The sequence below is a fragment of the Orcinus orca genome, chromosome 20, assembly GCF_937001465.1.
Source record: "Orcinus orca chromosome 20, mOrcOrc1.1, whole genome shotgun sequence".
Taxonomy (NCBI): domain Eukaryota; kingdom Metazoa; phylum Chordata; class Mammalia; order Artiodactyla; family Delphinidae; genus Orcinus; species Orcinus orca.
The window spans coordinates 40,569,213-40,583,947 of NC_064578.1; positions in this window are offsets into that span (position 1 = coordinate 40,569,213).

Here is a 14,735-nt window from a genome sequence, read left to right on the forward strand (position 1 = left end):
AAGTATTCGCTTGATTTTCAGAGTTTCTCCGGAAAAACAAGCCAACGAACCCAAACCACTCAGACTCCCAATAAGGGTGCAAACTCCAGCTTCGCTGCAGGAGGGCTGTGGCGTGGTCTCAGTCCTACACAAAGGAGCTGTATCAATTAGAAGCTGTGTGTTAGGTGAGGGTAGAACGCCCGTCACCAAGGAACAAGAGCCTTGGTCTCTGCAGGAATAGTTCCTGGGGAGTAACTTCACCCCTGGGGTGTAGGGGTCCATTGAGGAAGTCAATTCTCCCCCTACCGGCAGATGATCATGCAGCCTCCCAGTCACATCACCTAGAACTTGAAGTAACCTTCTTGGCCTCCACTCTGCCGCAGAGGGAGTCGACTTCCAACTTAACAAATAATTAAATCCACAAAAGTGCCAGTTTGCCAAAGAGGGCAAGACTTGACCTGTCCCCTGCGGCTTCTCCAACTACATCTGTTGCCCTAAAGGGGAGGGTGGGGAATCCCAAAGCATGGACAGACACTCGGTTCCACGTCCTGCAGTGCCACCCCCCAGACTAGGACACTTCCCAGGCTGAAGCTTCTGACCCCCACCCATCGCAATCCACAAGGCCACTGACATTCAGAAGTGGCAGTTACAATCCCTGCCCTACAGATATATAACTTCAACCTTTTGAAGGCTGACTTTCCATATATGGACTTTATCCACATTTTAATAAGCCTTTAAAATCTCCAAGATTAAACTGGTATTTTATGTAGAACTGCCTGCTTTTTATGATATCCTGACATGTTGTACAACATTTGACGACTATATTGATCCTTATAAATTCAGTATCTATGTATATTCATGAAAAGTACCTTTTCTCCCCATTCGGGCCACAAGATGATCCAGACACACATTTCCCTGAGTGGAGACAATAAAACTGCTATTGTCATGGTTTGGAGCATACACAATGTCTCAGTGTTTTCAAATTAAACCCCTTTTACCATCTGCCTGAAAACTCCTCAGCGAGGAAATAACTGTGCCCTTCCAGGTATCTGATGGCATAAGTGCCCCTGTTTCTCCTTCAGGTGAGTCTGTTATAAATCCTGAGGGGCCCAGCGAGGACTTCTACCCGTCTGGGACATTATACATCTTCATGTCCTCATGTTTGCCCAGCCACAGGGACCAACCTCCCCATGTTGCTTATGCCATTTCATGCTTTTAATCTGAAACAAATGATTACACGGGGGAGAAAAAGCATTATCACCTTAGCGAAGCATAAAGAGTATTAAAAAAAAAAGGAGGAGAAGAAGAAGAAGAAAGGAACTATGGGCAAATTCATCTTAGGCTGCTACAATCAATCTCTCACCTAAAGAAATACACAATAACTAGGCGGGAAAGGGCCAAGATTTATGACTTAGAAACATCTACACTGACCAGCATATACCTAGTCTTCTTGTCTCCCTCCCTACCTGAATGGCTCTCTCTAACAGTTACAATGATAAACTGTCTCTCCCTACTGTTTTACAAGTACATTAGCTTTATTTAATGAGATCTCAGAGTAATTTAACAGATGTATATAGGACATAAGACTAGGAAAACTCTTGCTACTTGGATACTTTTGCCAAGGTATTCTAGGACAGCTAATCTGAGGCGTAGCTTTCGATTCTTTGCAAAAGTATTATTCAAATTTTCCGAAGCCTTTTTTAAATGATTTTAATAGAAATATTATGTTATAATCAATGAGGAGAGAGCCACTTTCACATTTGCTTGCATTCAGCCTATCAAAAGCCAGGATAAATGGGCTTTCTGAAGTCATGGGGCCTCACTTTCATATTAAATTGTCAGGAAGAATGTCACTGTCAGAAATGAATACATTTGTAAAAAGTCTCCCATTCACCCACCTCCCAGAAGGAGGAAGAAGATACCGGGGTACAAGGGCAGGGAAAGGAGGGAGAGGAAGACTTTTTGAGACAGAGGTAAGGCTCCTCTTTCTCTGCCAAAGTCACACTCTCCCCGGGGGACGGGTGTCCTTGCCACCCTCAGAGCCTGGTGTGTTTGTCAGGACCTCCACAGCTTCTTTTTCCTTCCCTTACGTGCCTTACCACTCAGTTCTCTGGTAGCCGTAATGAAGAAATGACAATGGTGCTTACTTTAAAAAATGCTTTAATAAACTGCCAATCCATAAGTGAGAAGAGGAAATCACGGAAAATTACCTGGTCATGCTTAAAATAAAATTAAAAGTGGAAGCGGCCTTTTTTCTCCTCCTTTCTCCATAAGCCCAAGGATGGGGCTCTGACACACCATGTTTCAATTTTCTAACCAAACCCTCCTGAGACAAAATCCATACTTGCCTGGCACCACATACTCATCTGTGATACAATTTACTCAGTTTCAAAGTGGAATATTATCCTAGGTTTGGCAAATGATTGCAACAAAATCCATTGGAAGAAAAACAAAACAGAACAACCAAAAAAGCAACTCAAAATTTCACCCAGCAGTTCTGTTTGTGACTTTTTCTGAAAAACGAACAAAAAATTGGTCTTACTCAAGGACTGGTTGCTTTTTGTTGAAACGTTTATTTCTTTTTCAAACCCTTTTAAATTATTTGTAACAGGCTCCAATTGATATTTACAGTTCTGCAAAGTCATCTGTGTGCCTCCCCTTGGAGGCTGGAACAGTCCCTCATGGATGGAATCCCTCATAAAGCGCTTTTATACGGGGTCACCTCTGAAAGCACAATACGTGACAGCAGGTAGGTATGGATTAAAGCCTGTGCAGCTTGTGTGTCGCTCAAGGTAAACATATTTCATGGCTTTCCACAAAAATATAGAATATGTTATAGGGTGCTAATGGCTCCTTATGCAGAACTTAGGAAACCCAATGCAGTCTCTTTAAAATATAACATTAATAGTGAGCATAAAAACTCAGTCAAATGAAAGGTTATGGAATTAGTGGTGACCACATGAAATTGCAACAAGGCACCAGCTCACTTTGTGGGTGAGGGGCTAGGAAAGGAGGGGAAGAGGGAGAGATGGGGGGACAAGCGAAGGGGCAGGGCACACCCATCAGGGCAAGAATGAATCTGTTGCATGAAATTTCATTTCTTGAGAGCTATACATCAAGTTGTATTTGTTTAATGAGGTTGGCACTGGAAAGATGTATAGAACATGTCAGACACCCGGTCCCAATGCGTAGTGGGGAGAAGATAACATCTCCGACTCTGACCACTCACTTAGTCTTCCAGCCGGCTTCTCTATCTGGTGGTTCTTTAGGGAATAATAAATGAGAGGGCAGAAAGGAACAAGGAGCTAAATAATGAAAAACACACACACAAAAGGAAAATCATAACATTGGAGAGCAAAAGAGAGCCAGCTTTACCGACCTCACAACTGCATAATCAAGAGAAAGTTATCACTGAAGAAACTTTTTCTAAGCTGTCCGATCTTAAATAACAAGGAGTCCTGTGAAATTTACAGCACTTTTAAGATATGCAAATTGAATGCAAGGTATAGACATAAGGGTAATTAATTGTAAATCTAAGAATAATGTTTCTTTGTCAGGCTGTCTCCATGTTGTGGAATACATTCTAATGTGCCTTAACTTGGAATATTTTTTAAAGGCTGGTCTAATTAGAAGATGTTCAGAATTTCAAAACACTAATTATTCTTATCATTTAATTTAGCCGTTCTAACATTTAATAACAGAATTTACTGATTGCATGAAAATATTTTAATCTTTCAAGGTTAAAGCATTTGTTTCCAAGTCCAGATAGTCAGGATCCGTGTGAAGAGAGAAAGTTACCGGGAGACCCACCTTGAGCAGGTCCTGACCGTGTGTTAGGTGTGGAGGTATCCGAGGGGTCCACCACAGTTACCGCGTTCCCTCTCTTCATCATTTGCATGTGCTTCTGGCTCTTGTGCTGATTTCCTTATGATGTTGGGAACAATGTAACTGATTTGCCTGCTTCATGTTTAGCTCTCTCCTTCTACCTGCTGATGAAAACCTCTCACATCTTATTAATGAAAGTGGTGGGCAGAGTCTGTGTATAATGGAACCTCAGAAACTCCGAAGTGCAAAGACAGGGAGAGGAGTTTTCAGATCAAGGGAATCTGACACTGGGCTCTCACCCAGGAAGCTCTTCATCAAGATGCACTTGGAGAGAAGTGGGAAGGAAAGGTGGGTGAGGGGCTTTAGAAAAGCAAAGGAGGAGTGAGGGTCGGAGGGAAAGCATCTCGGTCCTCTGTCCACCCACAAGCATCCAGCTCAGACAAGTGACCACTGAAGGGATAAGACCTTGGTTGCCTCTTCCTTTGAGGATGAAAACAAATGAAGTCTCTGGAATTCTATCTCCCGTTCCTCAGAAAAGTTTTGACTAAGAGTGGGCATGCAACTGCGGAAGGTCTGGGTAGGGAGAATGCAGGTGCAAGACTGGCCCAAGGAGAGTGCTGGAGAAATAAGTCCCTCTCCGGGGCTACAGACATAAATGCATGGACCCAGCACAGCATTCTTTTTCTGAGCACTCGGCACTTGGCTGGGTGCATCTCTTGCTGCTATAGCAATGCCACGACAACCTCTTGAGTGTCCCAGGACACGCAACACCAGCTCTGGGCTGAGGACTCCTCAACTGAAACCCCCAGCCCAGACCTTCTTGGTGTATACAGCTTGAAGCTTCAGTGATGTCTACTCTTGATGACCAGTGGGCATTTCTAACCCACTGGGTTCCAAATGGAGCTCTTCTGTCTGCAACGCTCTGCTCCCACCCTACAGAACTCTCAGGCTTTGGGTCTGAGAGTTGAGATGCTACTTTCTCTGATCACTCTGTTTCATGCAGTGCTCCTCCCTCCTTTCTCTGTATCATATTCCTTTACTTACTTAAGAGAGACTTACACAACTTATGTTCATTTCAATTAGTTGTTTATTTTATGTCCTCTGTGTGAGCCACTAAGAGAAGCTGGGAGGTGGGGGGACAGAGGCGCTCTCTGCCATGCCCACTGCTCAGCCTGTGGCCTCTGGCCTTTCATTTGCCAAGAGTGGATTCTCAGTGGATAACTGGTCAACAAAATGACTTGGGTACTAGCTCAGAAAGCGATGTGTTCTGTGCCTCTTCCTGGGGGCCGCACAACAGTCCTGTAACCAATCCCACGTTGCCATGTGCAGAAAGAGCATCCCAGCATATTGTGCTCACCTCTGGGCACCTTGCAGAGAAACGAGCTGGACCAGAGAAGAACTGTGACAAGAACGAGGACTCTGGAAAGTGAGTCTTCCAGGCTTGGTTTAAGGTACTAAGAACATTGAACTTGGAAGGAAAAGATGACTGAATGGAATTATGACAATTATTTGCAAGATAGGATGGAGGGAGAGGGATTTAAATTGTTCTGTAGAGATGCAGAGAGCACACTTAGGGCATGGAAGTGGGGAGGCAGGGCAGATGGTAGAAAGAGTGGGACCCCAGAGCAACATAGCCGTGGCCTCAATCCCAGCCCCACCACTTGCTACTTTGTGGGATCCTGGGCAAATACTCCATTTTGCTGTGACTCAGCTCAATCCCTGTTGAAAGGATTTAGTGAAATGTTTGTAATGCACCTAGCTGCTGAATGTTAAAGAGAGAGGTTTATGAAAACTAGCACCCCCAAGCCTTATATTTGAGGGAAGTGGTGAGGTTCCATTGAGATTAATGGCAGACTATCTTGACTGTTAACTTTTCACCAGCTCACACTGTAACTCTAGTCTCTTGTAAAGTTGAACCATTCCCTGCCCAGCTTTCTTGAAATCTGTGATTCACTAGGAGGCTGTCTTCCCTGCCCTGAAGAATCACCAGCCTGCTGCTGCTGACCTTGGTCACTTTTAGTCCACTCAGCCCTGGGGCCCTATTAGAATAAGTGGATGTCACCCCAGACATTCATGCTAGTTACTAAAGTTCTCAATATTTATGTTGTGGGAACAGCTCTCAAAGTTTCCCTCCCCAAAAACACCATTAAGAAAACAGAAAGGCAAGCCAGAGCCTCAGGGAAAGTATGCGTGGCACGTGTATGTGACAAAGGACTTGGTTGCAGAATATGTAAAGAATGCCTACAAATCAATAATAAAAAAACAAACAACCCAAGGTACACAGTGGGCAAAAAATAACTTGAATGGATACTTCACACACACACACACACACACACACACACACACACACACACACACACACAAAACAGGAGGAAATGATAGGCGCATGAAAAAGATGCTCTACAGTGAAATGCAAATTAAAACCACAATGAGATATCATCTCATACCTAGCATCGTGCCAAAAGTTGAAAATTGACAACCCCAAATGCAGACAAGGATGTGGAGCAACTAGAGGTCTTACATATTGCTGAGGGGAATGAAAAATGGAACACTCTGGAAAACAGCTATAAAGCTAATCTAACACTTACAATTTGACCCAGGAAATTCCACTCCTAGCTATTTATTTTTAAAAATTGTTTACAGGGCTTCCCTGGTGGCGCAGTGGTTGAGAGTCCGCCTGCCGATGCAGGGGACACGGGTTCATGCCCCGGTCTGGGAAGATCCCACATGCCGCGGAGCGGCTGGGCCCGTGAGCCATGGCCGCTGAGCCTGCGCGTCCGGAGCCTGTGCTCCGCAACGGGAGACGCCACAACAGTGAGAGGCCCGCGTATAGCAAAAAATAAAAATAAAAATTGTTTACAAAAAAGACTTGCCCAAATGTTCATGGCGGCATTATTCCCATCACGTTGTTCCCCCATGTTGCTGATATATGCAACAACATGGGAGAATCTCAAAAATATTTGTATGATTTTTTTTTTATAGGAGGTCCTATTGCCAACAAAGGAAGCTATGGTGACAGAAATCGTGTCACTTGTTGCCTTGGACTGACTTACAGTGGAGGCTGACTTACAGCAGGGTTGGTGAGAACTTCCCAGGGAACAGAAATGGTCTAAATCTGGAAAGGGGGTTGGCTACATGAATAAGTACACTGCTCAAAACTCGTCAAATTGTCCACCTGAAATCTGTGCATTTTATTTTATGTAAATTTATTTTTTAAAAGTTGATTTTAAAAAAGAAAAAACAATAATGACAAAATTTCCCTCATCACTTTAGATTATGCTCAGTGGGAAAGGGCTGGGCCCAAGGTGTTGAGGGCTCAATGACATATCTCTTTAAGACCAAGCGTGTGGTCGTTTCTCACTGGGTGCACCCAGGCCATCAAACAGTCAGGTTTATGTCCGTCTGTTACTCAAGCCCCAAGAAAACCAGTTAATGCAGATAGAGAGGAGAGAGGGGAGGACTCTGCGCTGAGGTACGGCGCCTCCCTCAGTGCTGATTCCTCCCCTTCGGATGCCTGTGGGGAGGGGGAGGGTATGGCACCTGTGACCCTGCCACTTCATTCAGGGAGCCTGGATATCTCAGTGCATCCCTGAAATGTGCCTTCAAAATGAAGCAGCTCGTTCATTCCCTACCACGAAGGGTGCTTTAGCAGAGCTGCCAGGAGAAAGAAGCATGGCACCCCCTCTGTTTGGGGCCCTGACAGGTTCCTACAGGGCAGCAGCAGGGCCCACAGAGGCTAAGAGCACTGGCTCGGAGGCCAAACAGGCCTGACTGCAAGTCCTGGCTCCTCTCCCTTGTTGGCTGTGTGACCTTGAGCAAGTTCCTTAACCTCTCTGTGCCTCAGTTATCTCAGCTCCATCATGAGTACAGTCAAAGGGCCTGCTTCTCAAGGTTGTTGTTAGAAGTAAATGAGATAGTAGAGGTAAAGGCCCTAGAACTAACTTGGTAAGTGTCTGGTACAACTCATAAAAGTTAGCTATTATTATTCTATGAAAACGAGGATAAAACAGTCAGAGATTCAGACAGAGATGGAGGGAAAGGAGGAGTAAGAGATAGGGGGAAATTGAATTAGAGAAAAAGATCAAGGTGAGAGTGAAATGAAGGTATGAGAGAAAGGGTGGAAACAGAAGAATGAACCCAAATTACACTTTTCTGCCTACAGCCTGGCCAAGCGTTCCCCACAATCTGCTGAGCGTAATACGGACTTGGTTATTCAAAGGGCTCTGGGATGATACACTGGGAAGACAGGTCTGCGCTGTAACTCACACAATTTATCACACAGGGAAGAGCCACTAATCTTTTTAGGAAACAAGGTATTCACCGTTATTTAAGGCTAATATTTATGCATCACCACACATTGTGAACACAGCCCAGTCTCCATCCGCACGGCCAAGATCTGGGAAGGTCTTTAGCGGCAACGTTCCATATTTTAAGCCCGTTACAGAAGCCTCACCCTGTAGTCTGAACCAGGTCTGTTATTAACTGCATCCACACACCAGATCTATTCGTGCACACCACTAATTAAAAGAGCAGACTTTCCTGAGGTGGGTGAACGCTGAGCCGCACTGAGCGGATACAGTCTTAAGTGAATTTCTTACAGTCCAAAGCCACAGTGTTGCTCTGCTAAGCGTAATCAATTAGTCAAACTCAGAACCTTCAGAACATGCGTAAATATAGTCCTGGCACAGTCCAGCTGGTCCAGTAGAAAAATCTACACTTTACAAGGTGCTGAGGACAGAAGCGTGGGTACAGCAGTGTGGGCGACCCCCCAACAATAACTCGAAAATCCCTGGCCCTACCCATCCCATTAAGGACCCGATCTCATCCACATTGGCCAGAATGTCAGGTATAAACTGTCAGTACATTTTTCTGTGTGGTCACCTTCCAGCCACTGCCCAGGCTGCCTCCATGTCCCCTTAGAAGGCCCTTTCCTGGTCTCTCTCCCTCTTCGCTTTTCTTCCCCTCTCCACTGAGGGACTCAGCTGTGTTTCCTCTCTGGAAACCAGGACCTCTAACCCTGCAGAACCCAGAGCTGCACAGACAGGAAGCACAAATTCCCTAAGGGGGCTCATGGGAGTGATGGTAGCTGGACACCCATGTTACCACCTTGGTTCCTAGGTACATGGATTTTTTATCTGTGGAGTAAATATAATCGTATATGAGGACAAAACATCCAATAAACATCTTTAAGTCAAAATGTATTTCTCATCCTGGAGGGTGGTTGGAGCCCCATCCTCATAAGTTATCACCTCTGAACTGGTGCCTTAGCTGTGCCTTTTATAAGCTATTCCAACACTCTATTAGGCTAGCAATTTCTGGATGGGACAGTACATGGCATGACCAGTGGATACCATCAGCATGAACCTAATCCCACACTTTCTTTGCTGTATAGTGTGTCCTCTGGTAGTGACCAGCATTGCCTGAAGCTCTGCCTTTTGGGAAGCTGTTCCCCCATCACTGTCTTTCAAGGTCATCCATCCCTGAGAGGCACTGTAGTGTGGCTGCCATCAGTTTTCAGCCTGCACCCCCTTGCAGAGCCAACCTGTCCATGAGCCAATCTCAGGTTCTTTATCCTCCATCAGCTGGTCACAGGGGATCCCTATACAGCCAGAGGAGCAAAATGAGGGAGAGGTACTGATACAACAGTGGAGGATGCAGTGTGGGTCTGAACTACCTTCTCATGCTAATTACTTGTGTCCTCTGGTCCTGTTTGGACTTGATCCCAGTGTACCATTTCCACTTTGTGATGGTTTCTTTCTGGGTGTGACTAGCTTTATGAGCTCGTGAGTCTAACAGATGAGCTCACGAGGGGCAGCTCTGGCCACATGGCTGTCTGGTGCCCCGTGGTCAGGTGCTTCCTCTTTAACTGTGCACATAGCACAGTCAGGAGTAGTTTTTCAGATGGAATATAATTCTCCTGGGCAGATGGCATGGCCTTGACCCAGAACGCTAGGGGGCACTTGTGATTCTTTCACTGGAGCATTTCATAAACTCCACATGGCATGGTTTGGAGCACTCTAATACCACTGGGTCTACTAGGTTTTATAGCCCAAAGGGCAGGGCTGCTTGCAGTGGAGCCAGGACCTGCAGTAGAGTCCTTCCTTGTTCTAGGTTCCATTTAAATCTGACAGCCTTTCGTGCCACCTGGTATATGGGTCAGAGCAGTATTCCCAGGTGCAGGCTTTTCTGCCTACTGAACCCCAAAAGCCTACCAGACATTGTGCTTCGTTTATCATCATGGGAGATGCAAGATGTGATCATTTCTCCCTTACTTTGGATGGACTGTTGTGACATTACCCTGACTATGGAACCCCTGAAATTTTTACTGATGTGGCCGTCTCCCAAATCTTCATAGGGTCTATCTCCCAACCTCTGGAACACATATGTCTTAGCAAGGCCACAAACATGCTAGATACATCTTGTTCATTTGGTCCAATTAGCTTGTTCTCGATATGATGAATCAATGCGATATTGTGCTGTGATATTCTGCCCCACACGGAGCACACTACTTTGGACCATATTATAACACAGGGTAGGAAAGTTAACATCTTCCTGGGGTAAAACTATAAATTATACTGCTGTCTGTTCCATGTGAATGCAAACTATTTCTGATCATTTCCAATAGGGATTAGAAAAAAGAACAGATTTGCCAAATCAACGCTTCCCACCATGAACTTGAGGCCATGGTAACCTGCATCATAGAAAAAAGACTGCATCTGGCATGGCCACTGTGGTCAGGGTCACTACATGGTTGACTTTGTGGTTGTCACTGACATTTTTCAAGATCCACCTGGTTTTAACAGGGACTATGCTGGTGAACTGGATAGGGATAGGATGCAAACTACCACCCTTGCAACATTCTTTAGATTTTTAAGAGTGGAACTAATTTTAACTATATTCTTCTCCCCAGAATAATGCTGTTTTCCCCACTATAATAGCTCGTAGTCTGTAGTCCTAGGGCCCACCATGGGAGTTGTGCCAGATACCAAGTCCATCTATTCATGTACCAGGCGAACAACTCCTAGGTGTGTGGCCTTTGACCACGACTCCATTTATTACCTAGTCCCATTGTACCCCCATGCATCTAGAGGGGCCATGATAACACCCCAAACAGGATGTAATCTCAGACCCTGAGCCCAACATTCCTTGAAATGTTTGGCTATTTCCCTTTTCCCAGGACTTAGTTACCCGAGTAAATGACTACTGTTCTCTTTGGGAAAGGACTGGGGACTCATAACCATGTACATTTACCATAGGGCTGCAGGGTCTTTCCTCCTGGGTGTATTGTCTTCTCTCTTTTTTAAAAAATTTATTTTATTGAAGTATAGTTGATTTACAATGTTGTGTTAGTTTCTGGTGGACAGCAATGTATTGTCTTCTCTTCAGTCCAAGGGTACCAGGTTCAAAAAATCACTCAGGTCCAAAAACCGGGCATGGTATTCTGTCATTTTGTTGGGGTAACTTCTTTCAGCCTCTTGATCAATCATTCTTGATTTCTTTTGAAATCAAGAAAAACTGAGTAGCACTGCTGAGTAGTACCCACGCTGGCTGCTCCGAGGGACCACTTTGTACTATTAACCATCTCCGTATCTCTCTGTGGGGCAGGCCAACCCGGCTGTCCCACCATCATGGGTACTCAGCAACATAATCACACCTACCTGACTTCTGGTGGTTAAACAGGGCCACCTGGCCTCTGTTGTTTTGAGGGGTCCTACATCCCCACTGCCGTTATGAACCTAGACCTCTAACAGCTCTCCTAAAGTCAGCCCTGGCCAACAGAGACATGCCACCACCAAACTCTTTAGGGATGCTGGTGCCCTTCCCACCAGCACCTTCCTGGTGGCTTTGAAAACGTGAGTGCCTTCTGGGTCTTCCCCTGGAACATAATTCCCTGGAGGGCTTATCAGTTTTTCATGGTCCACACATTTAACATTGCTACTTGTCTGAATTTTTTAATCCTTTCTATCACAGCTTTCCATGAATATTCTGGCCTCTCAACCTCACTTACTCCTGGGGTCTTTGTCAAGGAGAGGCAATTTGGCCTGCCTGAGTGGTCCAATATAGAAAGAACTCTCCCTTATGAAACCTACTAATCTGGCCCCATGAATCCCCCTCAGAATCCAAGCCATGTCACACTCCTCCAGCCCCTGTGGTGCCTGCTGCCTAGGCTATGGGTATATAGTCCCTTTCCTTCCTTTATCAAGCCAAGCACATCCCAGCTGGATTACTTATGCCAGCGTTCACGGGAGTGAGTAGCAAGGACCAGAGCAGAACCCAGCTCACCTGCATCTCCTGCTCTCTCTACTACATCATTGTTGCCCCAATACCTGTGCCCTGACTCACTGATTCTAAGCCTTTTGGCATGCCTCTGCTGGTTCGGAAGGCATCTGTGGTAATAATAGTCACATTTAAATCACTGGTTAATTCTTCAACATTCTGTCTTCCACATAAGTATGAAAGGTGCTCCTGGGTACCTCGGAGGAATAGCTGAACCCATTCAAGGAGTTCTCAGACCATATTTCAGAATATTGTTTTTCAAGGGTTCTTCTTCTTCCACCTGCATTTCCAATCGAGCCATCCTTACTTGGAGGGAGATGCCCTTGTCTCCAAAGTATCACTCAAGTACTTAGGCAGGAGGAAAGAAGTATTGTGTTGAGTAAAGAAATGTGGTAGGAAATGTGTTCACGTATAAACTGAACAAAAGTCATAGAAATAAGAATGTGCCAATAGTTCCTTCACTCCACAAACCTTTATTGAGCACCTACTCTATGCAGGCACTGCGCTAGGCTCTGTAGGGGAGCAGTAGCACCGTGTGATAGGGTGGGGAAAGCATGGTTGCTAGGTCATATTCCTGAGTCTGAATCCTGGCAACAATCAGCTTGACGGCATTTCACAATGTCTGAGCCTCGATGAATTCCTCTGTACAATGGAGATGAACAAGCTGAAGGGGCTGTTGTGAGAAGCCATTAGAACACAGCTATCCAGAAACTTTCCAAGTTGTAAAATGCTTTCTGTAGGCTAATGCTGGCCACTGAAAGAAAGCCCAGGCTGTGGTTCCAAATAAATATCTAGAGGGGAAAGTAAGACATTGAATAGTTAAGGAAAATGCAGGTAAAAATATGAGCGAGGACCAAAAAAAGGACAAATAGAATTCTACCTTTGCCAGGAAGAAAGGGGGAAGGCTTTATGGCCAAGGAGCCACGAGGGATGATCAGTATTTCTATATTCTAGGAATAGGATATGGGGGGGGAGGGGCAAGAGCTAAGTTGGGGCTGGTTCATGGACACCATAAAGTTTTGATGTTAGATTGTAGAACAGTCTTTCCCAAACTTCTGTCATTTATATGCCCTCTCATTATCTTTGACAAAACCATGTACTCCCTATAATGTTACCAAGTCAACAGTTTCCTTCAAATTTTTACATCTTACTCACTTTTACTTATAACCTTATCTTTTCGAATTATAGTTTTCTCCAGATATATGCCCAGGAGTGGGATTGCAGGATTATATGTCAGTTCTATTCTTAGGTTTTTGAGGAACCTCCATACTGTTTTCCACAGTGGCTGCACCAATTTACATTCCTACCAACAGTGTAGGAGGGCTCCCTTTTCTCCACACTCTCTCCAGCATTTGTTGACTTTTTAATGATGGCCATTCTGACCGGTGTGAGGTGGTACCTCATTGTAGTTTTGATTTGAATTTCTCTAATAATTAGTGATGTTGAGCATCTTTTCATGTGCCTGTTGGCCGTCCATATGTCTTCTTTGAAGAAATATCTATTTAGGTCTTCTCCCCATTTTTCAATTGGTTTGTTTGGTTTTTTGTTATTGAGTTGTATGAACTGTTTATATATTTTGGAAATTAAGCCCTTGTCAGTCACATCATTTGCAAATATTTTCTCCCAGTCGGTAGGTTGACTTTTCTTTTTGTTTATGGTTTCCTTTACTGTGCAAAAGCTTCTAAGTTTGATTAGGTCCCATTTGTTTACTTTTGCTTTTATTTCTATTGCCTTGGGAGACTGACCTAAGAAAACACTGGTACGATTTACGTCAGAGAATGTTTTGCCTAACTCATAGCCTTATCATAAGCAATAATGTGTGCCAATGCACAAGTTGACTCTGTTAGGTAATTACGTTTCTAATACATGTGAAGATTTATTTATGACTATAAAACCGTTCATTTGTGTCCCACCTAAAAATCTGCTGTGTATGACCATGGTAAATGGGCCCACTGGGAAAGGGGACTCACTGTGAAGGGTTTTGTGGAGAAGGATGGTATAGTTAGAATGGCCTCTACAATACAGCTAGGAAGCTATTTCAATTGTTTATGTGTCCCCCTAACCTGGGGACAGAGGAGTGGGAATGGCAGGGAGAAGGTGGACTCAAGGATCAATATGGTTGGAGAATGGATACCAGAGTCAGGTGCCCTGTAGGTTATGTGTGACCAGGGAGGAGAAGGAGCCCAAGAGTAGACCAGAGAGTTAAAACCCAGATGCTGAAAACCCTAGAAACTCAGAAAACTCCCTCCATTTTCATGGATTAACTGAAAAGCTGAATTTAACATAAATTAACTCAACTTGAAATTAATGTAAATTCTGGGCCACTTCTTTGGGAAAGCAGGAATTAATGAATAGGGTAATTTACATATAAAGGTTCAAAAATATCTGAGGGAAATTGGCTTTTGAGACACCATGTGTTTTCACTCACTCATTTAAGGGCTTTGCCCCATCAGGAAACCATTTGTGAAATGCATTCAGATATCGCAGATAAATGGTCTTTGAACGGGACAAACAAGCTACAAAAAAGGAGGTCCAACCAGCCAAGAATATATTAGTAAATACTAAGACTTACCAAGAAAAATAATGGCAAACAAAACAACGTGTTACTGTTGTTGATACCGACTAGGGTTCTTGGCCTTCCCCAACCAGCAGAA